At 38.7% G+C, this 17,127-nt stretch overlaps 1 protein-coding gene and 1 long non-coding RNA gene across 3 annotated transcripts in view; both read right to left on the bottom strand.

Moving 5' to 3' along the window:
• Window positions 1-17,127, bottom strand: part of al (aristaless) — a 258,178-nt gene that overhangs the window by 176,725 nt on the left and 64,326 nt on the right. The window lies entirely within an intron of this gene.
• LOC135697927 (uncharacterized) lies at window positions 1,393-1,760 on the bottom strand. Its single transcript, XR_010517452.1, has 2 exons — window positions 1,625-1,760; window positions 1,393-1,576 (listed from the first exon to the last, which is right to left on the bottom strand). It is a non-coding gene; the product is annotated as an uncharacterized LOC135697927 (long non-coding RNA).

Raw genomic sequence — 17,127 nt, 5'->3', positions numbered from 1 at the left:
ATAGGGTAAGTTGGTGTTTCTCACAGTTTTGCCCTAAAATCTCCAATTTTCCATGATTTGAATGCTGTATCTCAAGATACCGATGATATAGACGGATGATTTCTTCGGCAATGTTGATCAGGAGGTCAAGGACTGTTGGATGATGGACAGAACAATTCGGAATTCCTCCGCTAGTTAGTGCTATCTATGATCTTCTTTGGCTATTACGTCCCAACTGTAACCTAACGCTTGCTCTCAACTTAGTGCTCTAGATGCACTTCCACAGTTGTTAATTGAAAGCTTTCCAAGCCTGTTCGATTTTTACATGTGTATATTGTGTGGCAAGTACAATAATATACTATGCCCAGGGAAGTCGAGAAATTTTCCAATCTGAAATCCTAAATATAGACCAACCGGGATTCGAACCCAGCCGCCTCCAGCATGGTTTGCTTTATAGTCGCAGGCTCTACCGACCGAACTTATGGAGGCCCCCTGATCTATGAATGTAATCAAACTAAAATGCGAAATGGTAGCCTAATTAACAAGTTTTGAGGACAATTTGGTGAACCAAGAACGCCTTAAACATATCGAAATTAAACGTAAATAATATGCATGATATGTTTAACCCTGTTTGGAGATGTTTTAATACAAAGGGCTTTGAATCAGTGAACCTGGATGAGAATTTGATCTGAACTCAAGGACAATTTGGAGAACCGTGAGTATCTTATACACCTCAAAATCAACTATAAACGAACAGCAGAAACTGTATAAACGTGTTTCGGAAAGTTTTGTCGGTGAGATCATCGTGCAGATTTTAGTTGATCAAATAATCTGACCTCTAGAACAATTTGAAGAACCTAGAACTTCTAATACACCTTAAATTGATGTTGTTTGGAGATGTTTAGTTGCTAAGGACCTTGTATCAGTTATGGTTGATCAGGTAAATCATTTGATCTGAGCTCAAGACAATATGGAGAACCTTGATTATAAATCAAAATAAATCAAAAACGATCCGCAGAAACTTTATGAACATGTCTTTGTAGGTTTTGTCGCTGAGGACATCGTGCAGTTCATGGTTGAGCCAGTAGCTCAAATAATCTGAACTCCAAAGCAACATGGAGAACCAAGAACATCTCATACACAATCAATTACAACGAAAATGATGTACATTATAGTCATGGACCTGGGTGCATAAACTTGCAATAATTATAAAAATTTGCCAAAAAAAATTTCATTCTGTTAAAAAATGTCAAAATTAAGCGGAAATATGAACCTCACTGTTTAAAACTTCTTTTGAATTTTCAAAATTCTTATATGGTGGACGTCACTTATCCGTAGAAACAGTGAAAACATATTACTCTTTCTCCGAAAATGTATGGTTACGTCACTTTGACTCCAGGCTTCCAAAACACATTTTTATCACGAAGAGAGTGTTTTCTGGTGTATCTTAGGGTATAGATTATGAATATGAAGAAAAGTGAAAATTGACCATGGTGGCGTTTACGTCACTTTGTCATCTCACGGCAGTAAGGGCCTTGTACCGGTTATGACTGACCTGGTACATTATTTGATCTGAGATCAAGGACAATTTGGTAACCTTGAGCATCATATATACATCAAACTGATCATGAGCGATGTACAGAACCTCTTTGAACATGTTTGAGCAAGTTTCGACGCTGAGGATATTGTGCAGGCCTTGGTTGTCAAATGTTCTAAACTACAGAATGCTTTGGATGACCTAGAACGTCACTTGAGCTTCTTATACACATCCAAATAGATCAAGAACGATGCGCAGTAACTCCTTGAACATGTTTGGGCAGGTTTCGCCGCTGAGGTATTTTGCAGGACATTATCAAAAAGTGATGACCGGGTCATAGAACTTGTTATCAATTTGATATTTTACTTTGGTCGGGATTATGATTACATAGATCGCTACGGAATAGTTTCAAAATTGGTCATACAATTCCGGAGATACGGCCGGAACAAGTTCTCAGTGTCTCAGGGAAAATAACCAGCTTATGAGTAAGTTCAAAACCCAACATGCGACACAATAAATTACATCAGAATTCGAAAACAAGTTCAATAACAATGATATCTAGTACCCTGAACCAGATTTGCTGAATCCGGATATGTTCCGGTTGCACTGGGGAAGTGGCCAGATTTGCCTTTTTTTAAATCAATCATGTGCCACATCAAATGACGTGAGAATTTTTAAATAAGATCATTGGTAGTCATATTGAGTGTAAATAGGGTCAGACCATAGGTGAATAAATTGGGATTTTTCCTATACATATAAGCAAGTTTGGTCTCTTAATATCCATTAAAATATAAACTACAGTAGTGACCTGATTTTATCAGTCCCTTCACGCATTATTCTTTTAATGTTCAGTAATTTCCTATATCCATAATTCGAAATCTTTTCCTCTAATCAATCCACAATGAACCTATAGCCGGAAGCCACCATCTTTGTTTTCAATCTGGCGTCAGACATCGATTTCCGGTCTCTAGACGGCGTTCCGATTCCGAAAATACCCATATTGAAGGGCATTTTACAGTTTTCCCAGTTTTTCTATAGTTGGATGCCGCCATCTTGGACGACGTTTGTTTTTTTCCTCGGAGTTTTTCATGCTTATTTGATTATTAATCCGGTTCCTATTTTCGAAGATGGCCAAGAACATGATTATCCATTTCAAAAGGAATCAGACCATCTATGCAAAAGAAGCCCTGCGAGAACTGCGTTCCATCCTCCAAGGGATATTGGTTGTACGTCATGCTGCTGTATTGGTTGCTATTTGCCGCTGACATGCGTTTTCGAAAGCGGAGAGTCGTATTCGCGCCAAGGAATTGCAAGTTGCTGGACCTGATACTTGGCTACCTACACTCGGATCCAGTAATCGACTACAGCCGATTATCTTTTATCAAAAGCCGGAGGTTCATTACATTTGGACACTGCAAACAGTGTTGTTTACTAGTTTATGTTCATCCCCATTAAGCGAACCGTCTTTGATTGAAACTACAATGCAACGGATGCTCAGGCATAGATTTCCAGTTGCTCGCGTCACCCTGATTCCAAAAAAATACCCCATATTGTGGGATATTTGACATTATTTTCCAGGTTTTCTGTAACCGGATGCCGTCATCTTGGATTGCAAAATACGCCACACATCGATTTCCGGTCCCTACACGTCACTCGATAACGTGGTTTTTATTACGCACTAATTTGATTTACGAACTCCCGGTTTGGTTTGTAAATGGAGGTTCCAGTGTATTTGATACAACACGTGAGAATTCGTTTTTTGAAAGGAAACGTGAGAACTCTTAGGTCAAGGCGATTTTTGATATAGATTGACATTAACGGCTCCAGCTGTTAAATATAGACTATTTATTATGACAGGCAAAATATGCTTGCTACATTTGTGGTTAAAGTGTCTGATGACAAATGAGGGAGGGGGGACACATGCCCCCTGGAGTCACCAGTGGCGATTGGGAGCAAAGCACTAAAATTAGGTAGATTCATTCCCTATAGCCTCAAAATAAACCACGGCGAACATGGATCTTAGCGGTGCCGCTGATCTAGTGGTAAGCGTGATTGCCTCTCACCCCAGCAGGGCTGGGTTCAATCCCAGTCGGTGCCGCCGGGATGTTCTGAGGCATAACATCTCTGATCACGCCTTCCTTCGGGGAAGTAAAGCCGTTGGTCCCCGGTTCATGAGTTGATGGGTCGATAGGTAGGGTCCAGGTGTGGGAGCTGCCTCCCTGGCGTCGGTAGCATTGGTGCTCAGCATGGAAAACAAGATCGACGGAAAACAAATCAAAGAAAAAAAAACATTCAAACTATGCGAAAAGTTTTCAAACATACATGAAAATCTATAACATTTTAATTTTATAAATAAAAAGCCTTTTAGTGAATCTTTTCATGGTTAGGCCCTATTTGTTAAGCCGTTGTGCTTGTCATCAGAAATGGTAGGGACTTTTCTAAGCCTTTTTTTTAACGTCAATAAATGCAAAACAAATCATCGGCCCTGCCTCAAGCAGTAGGGCCTAGCCTTGATTTGAAAATTTTCAGTCTTCGGCCCTTCTACGACACTAGACTTATCAATGGAACCTAATGGAACGAAAAATATATATCTTAGGCCGTTTTAGCATGTGGGCTTATGAGTGATTTGAAAAATTTCGTTCAAGTTATTTTTAATGAGGGGCTGTACATTAGCTCCGTAGACAGTTTTTTGGGATTCTTGACCCCTCCCCCTCCCACTGCGTAGACAATTGTCCGTACATTTTTTTTAAATTGTTATGGACCGTGGATGATTGCCACCCCCTCCTCTCTAAACTGTCTACATAGTTTATGAACAGCCCCTGATTTTTATTGATAATGTGGAACATTCATATACGACTGGTAGCCATTTAGCGGTGCTATACAATGGTATCAAAAAACGGAGAAGAAAAGGAGAGGAAACCAGAGGTAGTGCATCAAGAGATACTTGATCGAACGAAGGGACATCAATAGAAGAGGTCTCCCACCATTCCATCGTTCTTGCAGAATCCTGTAAGTGATCAGTTGTTGACCGTTCCGGAAGAAATGCAGCTTGGTGAAGTCCTATTGACTCAATTGATCCTTGAAGTTGCTGTAGAATCCAAGACGCATACGCCTTGTATGCTGTGCAGCTTAGGCTAATACGCCTATACTCATCCACCGATTTAGCGTTCCTAACCTTTGGTATTGGAACTACCAGAACTCTCTTCCACTCCTCGGGCAACTTGTTTTCATTCCAAACTCTCACTAGAAGGCTGTGGAACTCTTGAATCGTTCGCTCATCGCAGTATTTGAAAAATTCGGAATAGAGACCATCTATTCCAGGAGACTTTCCGTTCTTCATGCTGTTGATGATCTGCTGCACCTCACTCAAGGTAGGAGGGTTACGAACGACACTTGTAGAATCTTCAGGCAGATTTCCAGGAATCATTGAGGGACCAGAGCTATTAGGTATCCACTCATCCAAACGAATTTGAACCCTATTTGACCGAGGTTTGTCTTCTTATTTAACCTCTTAAGATACCTGAAAGTGCGATTGATCCTTTCTCCGGCTGTCGTTTTGGTCGTCAAAATAGTTCGCTGATCGTCCCTCCATTTTGTGAGCCCCAGCGAATTCACGGTCTACTCAGCTAACCTCCGGCGATGGATTCAGCCTACTCCGACGGAGAGTTCCCCTGCGGTGGAAGCTCTCCATCTTTCACTGTATGTGTATTAGACTGCCAATGAATGTATGGGAAAAATTTGACCATCAAATTTCGCTAACAAACCATACACAAAATGTTTATTTCCTCGAAAAATGACCCTATGCAAAATTTGAGCTCAATCGGACATGATTTAGGGGTGGCGCAAAAGCGTCATAGTTTGACTTTTTTCACTCTCGAAAATCTCCTCAGGGGGGGGGGGGGGTATTAGAAAGTTCGGAAATCGATTTTTTTTTTATGCCAAATGTCTTAAAAATGCATAAAACGTCGAGATTTGGTGTTATCTCGAAATTTTTTTTTTTTTTTTTTCAAAAATCGACTTTCTGGGAATTTTGTTTCATGAGTTCTATATGGAATATAGAAGATTGATGAGTCGGCTTCTAAAACTGTTCACAATTGTCTCCAACCTGCTTATATATCAAATTAAACCACCATTTAGGATCTAATACGAAATAATTCACTAGGGTGGTCCAATTATTCTTCATTAGGGTGGTCCAAAAATCAAAATAGGTTTGTAAAAACCAATACTTTTTACCAAACGCATGTATCTGAAAATATCATCATGTTGTGTTTTGGAATTTTTAAGAATCCAAACTTCAAAACATTTGATGATATTACTTTTTAGTATCTGAGACCACGTAAAATAGAAGCATAGACAGAAATAAATCGTAGAATAATTCCGAAAATTGTACAGGACAACCGTTAGTGCTGTTTAGTTTACAGTACAATCTGACGAAAGTACAATGACTTTTTAAAATCTCCACCTAATACGGGACAACCCTTTATATGTATAATGAGAGAGAGAAGGATTAGTATTTTCCATTTAATTCCACTACTTTATTTGCTTATCCTTGACAGATACGCGTATTTCGTCTACAATGTGCAGACTTCTTCAGTGTCTTGTACTAATACTCGAGTAGTCGAGTATTAGTACAAGACACTGAAGAAGTCTGCACATTGTAGACGAAATACGCGTATCTGTCAAGGATAAGCAAATAAAGTAGTGGAATTAAATGGAAAATACTAATCCTTCTCTCTCTCATTATACAGGTATTCCACTAAGACGCCCACATTCATCAGGATTCCTTTATATGTGTTTTTTTTTTAAATTCCTACCCTATAGAGGTGCCAAAAAAGTACCCGCATAAAGCATATTGTTTATCTGGCTTCCTTTTGGGTATTCATTAAAAAAACACACACACTAACAGTGTTCTCCTACAGGCAAGCAACGGTCTCAAGTACTTATTTCTACGTAAATTTTTCTACCTTGGCTTTTTCTACCTATGCTTTAGTATAAAAAAGGATGCGATCTTAGGATGTATGATCAATCAGTAGTGCGTTTGAAGAAGACAACAAGCAGAGAACTGATAGAGAATAGTACGACAGTTTGTTAAAAATGGTTGACATTTGGCTAGTTGGAGAATATCTGCCGTCGCTCGGCCATTCTGTTAACTTACCGACGTATAGTGAAGTTTTTCGTAAATATATGTTTCATTTGCGTGCTGAAAAAAAAAAGTTGTAAGCTTAGTGCCTTCTTAACAATAAAGGAATTAAAGGATGCTTGGAAGAAAAAAAAACTTAACACATTTGGTAAATGAAGTAAGCATAAAGAAAAAACTGTTGCTATTTTTCAATACCTGGAAAGCCTTATTAAAATGCAAACTTAGAATGGCTAAGAAAGACGTCGAAAAAAGGAAAACATTTCATGGATCATTGCGAAGTTTGTTTGATATCGGGAAGAATTTTAAGGCAAAAACCCGTGAAGAACAGCAGGCGATGCAATACTTGCAAAAACAGCGGGAACAAGCTCATCTTGAAGAAGAAATTGAGGTTCTCCCTACCAATGAAACCATTTCGTGTAGCGATTTTGAGGAAGAAGGGTCAAGCCAAAGACCGGATCAAATTTGTAGTGCAACCTCAATTGAAACATCATCACAAAACGGCAGCCAGGCTGGGTCAGTGTACTCGCCTAGTACATCCGAAAGAGCTTCTCCAAAAACAGGTACGTTGTGATGTTTTACTAATGTTTTTTTTTTCTTTTAGATTATACACCTATTACCATCCATATTAATATATTTTGAACATTCTAGGTTCTGCAAAATCAGCTTTGACACGTATATCGCAACTGATGCGAGTTGTTACAGTTGAGGTAGCTGCTGCATTGAACCGCTGTAAAGTGAGTGATCGAAATGCTGTGTTTCTAATATCATCGATCGCTAAAGCTTTAAGGCACGATGTTTCATCATTATTGTTGAACAAGGAATCTGTCAGAATCGCCAGAGCAGGAATTCGCTTACAAATGCAACATGATTTAAAAGTGTCGTTTAAGCCAGATATAAATTTAACAGTACATTGGGATTCTAAACTGCTACCTAACATATTACCATCCAAAGCTCTACCAAAAACCGAGCGCTTGGCCATAGTTGTATCAGGCGAAGGCATTAGCAAATTATTGGCAGAAGCGGTGTACAATGCAGTCGTCGAATGGGGGCTTGCGGACAGGTATGATCTTAAATCTTGTATGTTCACCTCATTTGTTGTCAGAATTATGTTTACATCTTTTGATACTACTGCATCAAACACCGGTAGAAAAAAAGGTGCGTGTCAGTACCTGGACAAATTGTTTAAGAAGCAGCTTATAGGCCGCCCTTGTAGACACCACATACATGCTACTTGGCAAAGCTTTTAAAATTCTGAAATTTGAAACGTCAAAGTCTCCAAATGTTGAGATTTTTAAGGAATTCCAATCAAAATGGCACATTTTGGAAAAGACTTCATACCACTCAGGTATGGATAATGATTTTTTTAAATAGCTATTTCGGAAATATAAAGATTGGCGTTATTGGAGTTTTATGAAAAACAAATTAGAGAGCAACACCACCGTGGTGATTACCGAAAGGTTCTACAACTTGCCATTTTATATTTGGGTGGAAAAATCGATGAAAAATTACAAATAAGAGCTCCTGGTGCGTTCCACAATGCAAGGTGGATGGCCTAAATCATTTATTCTTTGAAAATGTTTATTCTTCGGCATGAATTTGCTTTACCAGATAAAACTAAAAATCAACTAGCTCGATTTTGTATGTTCATTGTAAAAATTTATTTGAAAAGTTGGTTTCTTTCTCCGTGTGCTGCGATGGCACCCAACAACGATCTGAACCTGTTAAAAATATTGAAGGAATATGAAACTGTTGATGAAGACGTTGTGAAAGCAGTACATAAAGGAATTTTAATTCACTTGCAATATTTGGACAACAGCCTTATCGGACTATGGCTGTTCGACGAAAATGTAGACCTCCCGGTTAAGAAAAAGGTCATCGAAGCCTTACTTCTATCAGGTAAATCCTTTAATTGATACATTTGCATTTAATTTTCTAATGATTTTTTTTACAGATACTCATAAAAACATTACAGCCAGATCCATTGTTGAATCCAACGATATTTCAACGATTGAACTACACTCGTTTGTACAAGGCAGCAGTGGTATTGAACACTTATTCAAAGCTCTCCAAATTCCGAAGTCGTTGCTGAATGCCGATATGGAGCAGTGGAGTAGTTCCATCGAGTTTAAAAGTGCCAAAAGACGGGTTCAATGTTTGGAAGTAATTAATGATAATGCAGGGCGTGGTATAGCATTGATTAAAACATACAATTCAAAACTATCAACGGATGAAGATCAAAAGCAGTGCATTTTACAATTAGTTGAAGATCATCGAAAAAATTATAAGAGTACCAGGAAATCTGATTTGGTGTAGCTAATAAGGAAATATATGGCAAAGTATAAAGCAAGTATTTTTTCATCTTTTCAGGCAAATGTTCCTCGTGTGTAAAACTCATGATTCCCAAAAAAAAAAAACAGATGAACGCAATTCAAGATATTTTTACAGTTGATTTTAGGAATTTCTGATGAAAAGTTGTGGTTTTTCATATGTTTTTGAATTTTTGGACCACCCTAATGAAGAATAATTGGACCACCCTAGTGAATTAATTCGTATTAGATCCTAAATGGTGGTTTAATTCGATATATAAGCAGGTTGGAGACAATTGTGAACAGTTTTAGAAGCCGACTCATCAATCTTCTATATTCCATATAGAACTCATGAAAAAAAAATCTAAGTTCCAAAAAGTTGATTTATAAAAAAAAAAATTTTTTTCGAGATAACACCAAATCTTGACGTTTCATGCATTTTTAAGACATTTTTCATCAAAAAAACATTTTGATTTCCGAAATTTCATGCCCCCCCCCCCCCCCTTGGGAGATTTTCGAGAGTGAAAAAAGTCAAACTTTGACGCGTTTGCGCCACCCCTAAATCATGTCCGATTGAGCTCAAGGTCTCAAGGGTCATTTTTCGAGGCAATAAACAGTTTGTATATGGTTTGTTAGCGAAACTAAAAATTACCATTTTCGCTGGCAGTCTACAATGTGTATGTAAGTGTTGATATATGCATTTTTTTTTTGTCAGTCGTATTAGTTTTATGTGATAAAAGTCGGCTCGGTGGCCTAATGGTAGCCGTGTTTTTGCTTACTGGGCAGAAAATCATGGGTTTAATCCCAAGCCCCTTACACAACTGAGCTCGTAGGATTGCATTATTTTATTGTCAGGCTTTAAAAGACCGCGTCACTTTCCAAAGTGATTCCAGATCCCATTTATCCTCCCTACTAAACGTCCCTCCTGTGACAACCGTGGAGATGCAGAGGTGTATTCGGTCTCTAGTAATAACGGTTGTCGAACTAACAATCCTTCCCTTCCCCCGATGACCGTAAGAACGTGGCCGGCGCCTTTATTGACCATATAAAGTATTGAACCATCGAAACGTGTACATAGAGAATGGATAGCTCATCCCAGGCCCCATTCGTTTGGATCTATGTGCAATTTCGCTGGTTCTTGTCACTCACCGAGTAGCAACTGCTGAAATGTACGATCATCCAAGCTCAAGCTATACAATGGTATCAAAAAACGATTTGTTTAAAGACTGGACTCGGAAAAAAATGAGACACACAAAAATGATCACCAAAAATTCATTTTAAATCGGATACTTCTCAAATTTCCAGGGATTAAATAATTATATATTAGCTATGTTTTGGCATAATTTATTTATTGAATTTCCTCCCCCAAGCTGAATGCTCGTACATTTCTCTTAACACTGCTCATGAGATCTTGGGTGAGGCTTTGCCCATCTTCCTTACACAATTTCTCCCAGTTTTTCTTCAAAGCTTCATCGGGTTTGAATGTTTTTCCGCTTTTCTTCAACTTCTTCTTCATTATCGCCCAAAACTTTTCGATCGGACGAAGTTCTGGTGTATTTGGCGGGTTCGCCTCCTTCGGGACGACATTAACGCCTTTCGCTTCGTACCAATCCATTACAGGCTTGGCGTAATGGCACGAAGCGAGATCCGGCCAGAACAGCGTGGAACCACGATGAGAGCGAAGGAAGGGCAGCAAGCGCTTCTGCAAGCATTCCTCTCGACAAATCTGCCGGTGCCGGTTGCAACGAACGGCTTGCTGTACCGTCCGCACTCGCAGATCGCCTGCCACAACAGGTACTTCTTCGCGAATTTGTCCATCTTTCTCTTCCGGAACTTTTCCGGAACCTCCATGCGGGACGTACCGACAAAAAACTCGAGGCCGGGGATTTGTTTGGTGTCCGCCTTGATGTATGTCTCGTCGTCCATGACGAGGCAGCCTGGCTTGACCAGCCACTCACGGTACAGCTTCCGCGCACGCAATTTGGCCACCGTGTTTTGCTTGTCAGTCCGGCTTGGCGCCTTCCTGACCTTAAAAACACGTAGCCCAGCCCGCTTCATGGTCTGCTGGACGAACCACTTCGACGAATTGACCTTTTTGGCCACGTCTCGGGTGGAAAGGTTCGGGTTATTCTTAAAGTACTGCCTTATATTCCGCACCTTCTCTGGGTATTCCGTTTTCGGTTTTCGGCCGCTTCCAGCGCGCCGCTCGATGGTCTTAGTCTCCTGGAACATCTTCACAACGCGGGACAAGGTGGAATGGTGGATTCCAAGCCTTTTACCGATCCATCTGTGCGACAGACCAGGATTATCGATCACCGCGCTCACAAGATTTGCTGGCGTAGCTCTTCTTGTTTCGAATGCATCTTGAAAACTATTTGACAGATCGCGATAAAATCGCGATATACATAACACTCTAAACTAGTATTACCCAAAACCTTCACGTCTTTTCAGATTGTCAACAATAACACATTCAAACATTTTAAAATACAATAACAATAAATCAGATAGTGAGCTCAATAAAAATATAAATTCAACTAGAAAAATCTGGAAAAACATTAAATTTAGGCAAGATACGATTGATAATCCACTTTCATGCAACAAGTGCGGCATTGCCTCTTGTCCATCCTGACTTCCTGCGTTCTGAAAGACAAAAAATACGTATTCTTAGTGTCAGCTGAGATTATCAACAGCTTAAGAATCATTAGCCTTTGTAGAAATAAGTTTCTCCATCGTTGAAATGCCATTGTTATCAGGATTAGCTGTAATAGAATGATTTAGAGAATTTCACAAGGATATCCGGATACAAGGATATATCTATATATATAGCATCTAACGTGAATGAAAATGGTTTATGCTGGGAGAGCATGGACAAAAATTAAGAATTACAAAGTCAGAATATAGCTATGTTCGGGATATCCTCACTATTATACAACTTACCTTCTACATACAACATATCTACCACGTATACCTACATATTAATATTTATGTTTTATAGCTAATGAGTCATTGTAGTTAATCTAATGAGTTATTGTAGTTAAGTTATGACTAAATGTTATCTTAAAATAAAAAATAAAAAATAAAAATCCAACAAAATTATACACTAACTGATTAGTGGTGATAACATATTACCACGATACGGTACTTACATAATTACTTACGGCACTAAAAAAAAATAAAAAAAAAATAAAAAATGGGCTTACTTATACTTATTGCTACTTTCAACTAAGTACTAATGTAAACTAATTACAAGGTACTGAAATAATTTACTTACTTATTATTATTGCTACTTTCAACTAAATACTAATTTTAACTAATTACAAGGAAAATGAATCATCCAGGTGGCTTCCGCAATACCAAGCTTGCTGAAAAATAATAAGCTGATGACTGGGGATTAGTTTATGAATGTAGGTATATATTCACATTGACATTGACAGTGACAGATCCGGTGCTTGGCAGCCACTTCCGAGTATTATCGATGACATTGACAGAAACCTTCTTTCCTCGCTTTCCACACCCTAAAGATAATCAATCTCGTTTCATGCATCTACATTTTGTAAAATGCGTGTCTTGTACTTAAATTACAACCATTCGTCAATGAGAGTTCTTCACCAAATTTCTCCTGACTCACTTTAGTACGTATGTTCCTAAACCACTGCTCCTCCTGGCGCAAGTATGTCTCGAAATTGATCCATTTAGATTTCTAGCCTTCGTCTGAGCCTGATTCTGGTAATTTATGTAGCTCCTGTATTGTCTTTCCTCCCTACTTTATACGATGCTATACCAATCATCCACAGACATATTTTCAAATCTCCACATGTTCTGGGCTATGGTATCCCACCAGGTGAATGCAGGTCTGTCGCGCTTCTTATAAGGCAATCTGTACTCAGCAGCTAGTTTTAAAAGGTGATTATCAGGTCTACGAACTATGTGTCCCCAATATCTCAGCTGTAGTATCCTGATCCATTTTGTGACCGATTTTGGTTCACAAGTGGAGTTAGTGCCTGTCTCGGGTTTGCAGAGTGCCTTTATCTGCCCATATATTTGCTTCTGATACCTCCTGAGAGACTTTCTTGACCTCTTTGTAAGTACTGAGGCTTGAGTACCATACACCATAGTTGGTGCAATAACCGTCTCGAATAGTATCATGCCCATTTTCATTGTTGGTCTTCTCTTCTTTCGGAAATCTAGTATGTTTTTTGAGGTAATAACTGCATCTCTTGAGCGCTTTCGGGTGGTTAAATTCCGGTGAAGTCGTTCCGTGATCGGTACTCCAAGGTAAAATAACGAAGATGTTGTTTTGTAAACATGCCCAGCAATAACTAATTCTGAGGGTGATATTCCTACAGGTGATCTTATTTTTACTTGACATTTTTGCTCATTCAACTTTAAGTTGACTTCTCCCAAGTAGTTCTGGAGCACTGGTAATAGCTTATCTAATTCCTCTACTGTTCTGGCAATTATCAGAATATCATCCGCATACACCAGAATAATAGGAAATTTGAGCTTACCGGACTGATTAAGTTTGAGCAAATCATCCAACTCATCCTCGACTGTTATAAGTACTTCTTCCATTATGAGATCGAATATATAGGGAGAAAGAGGGCATTCCTGTTTAACCCCTTTCATTCGATTTTTTGGAGCTGTCTTTTGTCCTTTCCAAAGAATCTGTTGCTCCTCCATATTGAGGCATCTCGTTATTCAATTGGTCAGTTCTTTAGATGCTCCTTTACCCGTAAGAATGACTGGAAGTGCTGTAAGGCTGATATTGTCAAATGCTTTTTGAATATCTAAAGCCATCACCATTATATCGTCGCCCGCATTCCATTTTTCTTCCAAAATGCGGCGTGCAGCAAAGATGTGGTCCATCGTTGAACGTTAACTTAAAAAGCCTGCTTGATGAGATCCGATAGGGCTGGTACATTCAATCAGGTGACCTAGAATCCAGCTCGCATAAATTTTGTAACCGATGCTAGCTAATACAATCTTCCTGAAATCCTTTGCTGTCTTGGGGCTTTTAATTTTGGGAATGGGAATTACTAGAGTTTTCCATCGTAGGCCCTTTTCAATTGTAAATTAATTCAAATGTAAAAGGTACATTGGTTGAAAGACCTGTGCGTTGAATTGATAGATATTTGAATGAATAAACACTTACAATCTTCAATTGTTCACTTTAACCCCACTATTCTTATTTCATCCCCACTTCCCCTATCAATCACATTTGCAGTAAAATATTGGCAAATCAAAGTTGGCCCCCGTGAACAATAGAAGAACTATAAAACTGATGATGATTTCAAATTTTTGCACGGTGGAATATTAAAATGCATTTCTTTTGCGAACACATAATTTAAATACAATCTGGTTATTCCTACGTTAGTATAAAACTTAAGGGGTACTTAATAGACATCTAATAAAATAATTTAATTACTTTTCCCTTTTTAGTTTTTGTACATAGTTTTCAACTTTTCTACCATCGTAGCAGCAATCAGATTAAAAAAAAATGATCCATTTGCAAAATACCCGGCATAATAAAACGAATCGTATACCTAACAGTGAAAAAAAAATTGAAATCATCATCACTTTCATAGTTCTTCTATTCTCCGCGGGGGCTAACTTTGATTTGCTAATACATTATTTTGAGCTTTTAAAATCGTCGTTATGACGTAAACAAACGGTTTGGATGACATTTCCTCTCAAAATTACTTACTCTACATTGATGGTGCATCAAAACAGCATATATATTAGACTGATGCAAAATTTGACTTTTTCGCTCCACAGTGCTTAAATGGTTTCAAATCGGGTCCTGATTAGCCTCCCAAAATTACAACTCATTTGGTTAGAAACAGACTTCGCACAAGCCATTTGAAGTTTACATGTAAATTACTATGGGAAATCTCAACTTTTTGTTCTTTGCCTTCTAGTCTTTTTTCCATATTGAGCTGCGAAACAGTTCGATAGACATTCTTATATAAAATTTTCTCAGCTACAACTTTGCTCAAGATCGTTTCTATGTTAAACGAGACAGGAAAAAGTTATTAATTATTTAAGAGACTGGTAAACTTATGACATGATCAAGCAGCTGCTCTGTAGGCAACACTGTATTTTGCAGTGTGACATAGTAGCCATGATTTGTGTGTCCTATTCAACGCCCCAGAAACACCAATGTTGCCTGCTGAGCAGTTGATTGAGCATGATCATAAGACATCAGCGCATTCAACCATGGATAATTTTCGATCCTTGCATTTAATCAAAAAGTGAACCTCAGCAAAGTTGTAGCTGGGAAAATTTCCCACAAGTACAGTTGAAAGTTTTTGAAGCAGACCGATTTGGTGAATTATTAGATAGACATGAACAAAAATCTTGGTTTTACCATAGTAATTCCCATACAAACTTCAAATGGTTTGTGCCATCTCAGTTTCTCACCAAATGGGTTCAAATTTTGAGAGGTTAGTCAGGTTAGTTTGGAATCGTTTAAGTATTGTGGAGCAAAAATTTCAACCTTTGCATCACTCTAATATATATGTATGATTGTAATTGTTTATGTAAGGTGTAAATGACTAAATTTTAAATCAAATGTGAATGATATCAATAATGTTTCATGCACGGAAATGCAGTCACGTTACCAGTGTGTGCTTAATTCAAGGTTTTCCCCACACAGCATAAGCTTTGAATCGTCAAACAGTTATTTATCATCCATTGAAATAAGCCAATCGTCACTTAGCAATTAACCTCGGCTATCTGTAATAGGACAAATTGAAAAAACGTCAACATCTTGCCCCATTGTACAGACCTACCCCGATGAGCGTGGTTTTGTCAATCCATCTGTCATATGGGACTCACCCATATAGATGAATAAAAAAAATAATCGAAATGGAACGTACTGGCGTAATCAGTAATCCTTTATTTTTATTATCGACCCGGCTTCAATACATTGCGGTATTTTTAATTAAATAATTAAATTAACTTTCGCATCTTAGTGGTCACTCACCTGGGCTTTGATCGGTCCCCACCAGCTGCTATGGGTTGGTGGTGAAACGATAAAATTTGATTTATTTATCGGTCCGCACGCCCATCATCGTAATCATCATCATCATCATCGCCATCATCGACTGTCACCGACGACGACGACGACCATGACGACGTTTGTCTCTGAGCTCTGCCGATGGGCTCGGAGGTGGTTGATTGAGCAGCAGCAGCAGCAGCAGCGTTGGTGGCACAGGTTAAGTGGCAAAAATTTACGATAATTCATTTTTAATGAGTCGAGATAAGGGCCCAGCGAAATGGCTGGCCTTCTTCGGGATTACATATGGGCTAAGTCGTAAAGGCGAGCACGTCATTGCACTTACCCTACCCGGTATCGATGCGTGCGCGGTGGTACTCGGGCAGAAGGAAATACCATATGAATACCAAATTCAGGTGTGATAACTGCATGAATGACAAGCTAAATGTGGTGTTCATGGTAAAATACCAAAAATAAAACATCCAAAAAATTTCTACGAATAACGAACTAATAAATAATTTAGTAATTATAATAGCCGACCGATAAATCAACGCTTGTCTATGTCAGAATACCACAATTTGCAATTAAACACGTTTTTAAATACCAATCCAATAAATCTTTTGGGTGTCTAAAAACTGAAAAAATCACGTTTTGTTGTTTTGGTATTTGATTAATTAAGATATTCATATGTTATCGGTTAGTAATCGGTTCTTGCACGGGTAGGGTCGCGTGTGCCCATAACTCTTTAACTGGGTGGAACCGATCTGTACTACGCTACGAAATAGATAAGATCCAAGTGATGACATCACATTCGGCTACTGCATAAGCCGATAACACACGGTGCACGAGTTTGTGATAAGATGGACCTGACCCACACTGCGTTGGATATTTTGGGTGCTTTTCCTGTTTATCAATTGACGCACTGATTTTGAGCCACCCTGCTGACAGTTCCACAACCAAGACCAAAGCCATGCTTCAACAACTGTCATCAATGGCATGCAATAACAAATGAAACGAAATTAATGCTAATGTGTGTCATTCAATTCCTAGAATGAAACACAATTACACACGCCATTAACTCTATCAATATTGGCAAATTATATTTCTGCCTCTCCGGCCGTTCGTTATTTTCCCCCATTCTGCTCTTTTGTAGTTGTTGTTGACGGTC

This window comes from Ochlerotatus camptorhynchus, unplaced genomic scaffold (genome assembly GCF_037179485.1).
Source record: "Ochlerotatus camptorhynchus isolate MF236.1 unplaced genomic scaffold, CSIRO-AGI_Acam_v1.1 ptg000080l, whole genome shotgun sequence".
In the NCBI taxonomy this organism is placed as follows: Eukaryota; Metazoa; Arthropoda; class Insecta; order Diptera; family Culicidae; genus Ochlerotatus; species Ochlerotatus camptorhynchus.
Note: the sequence above shows the minus strand (reverse complement) of the source record. Positions and strands in the feature narration are given on the sequence as shown.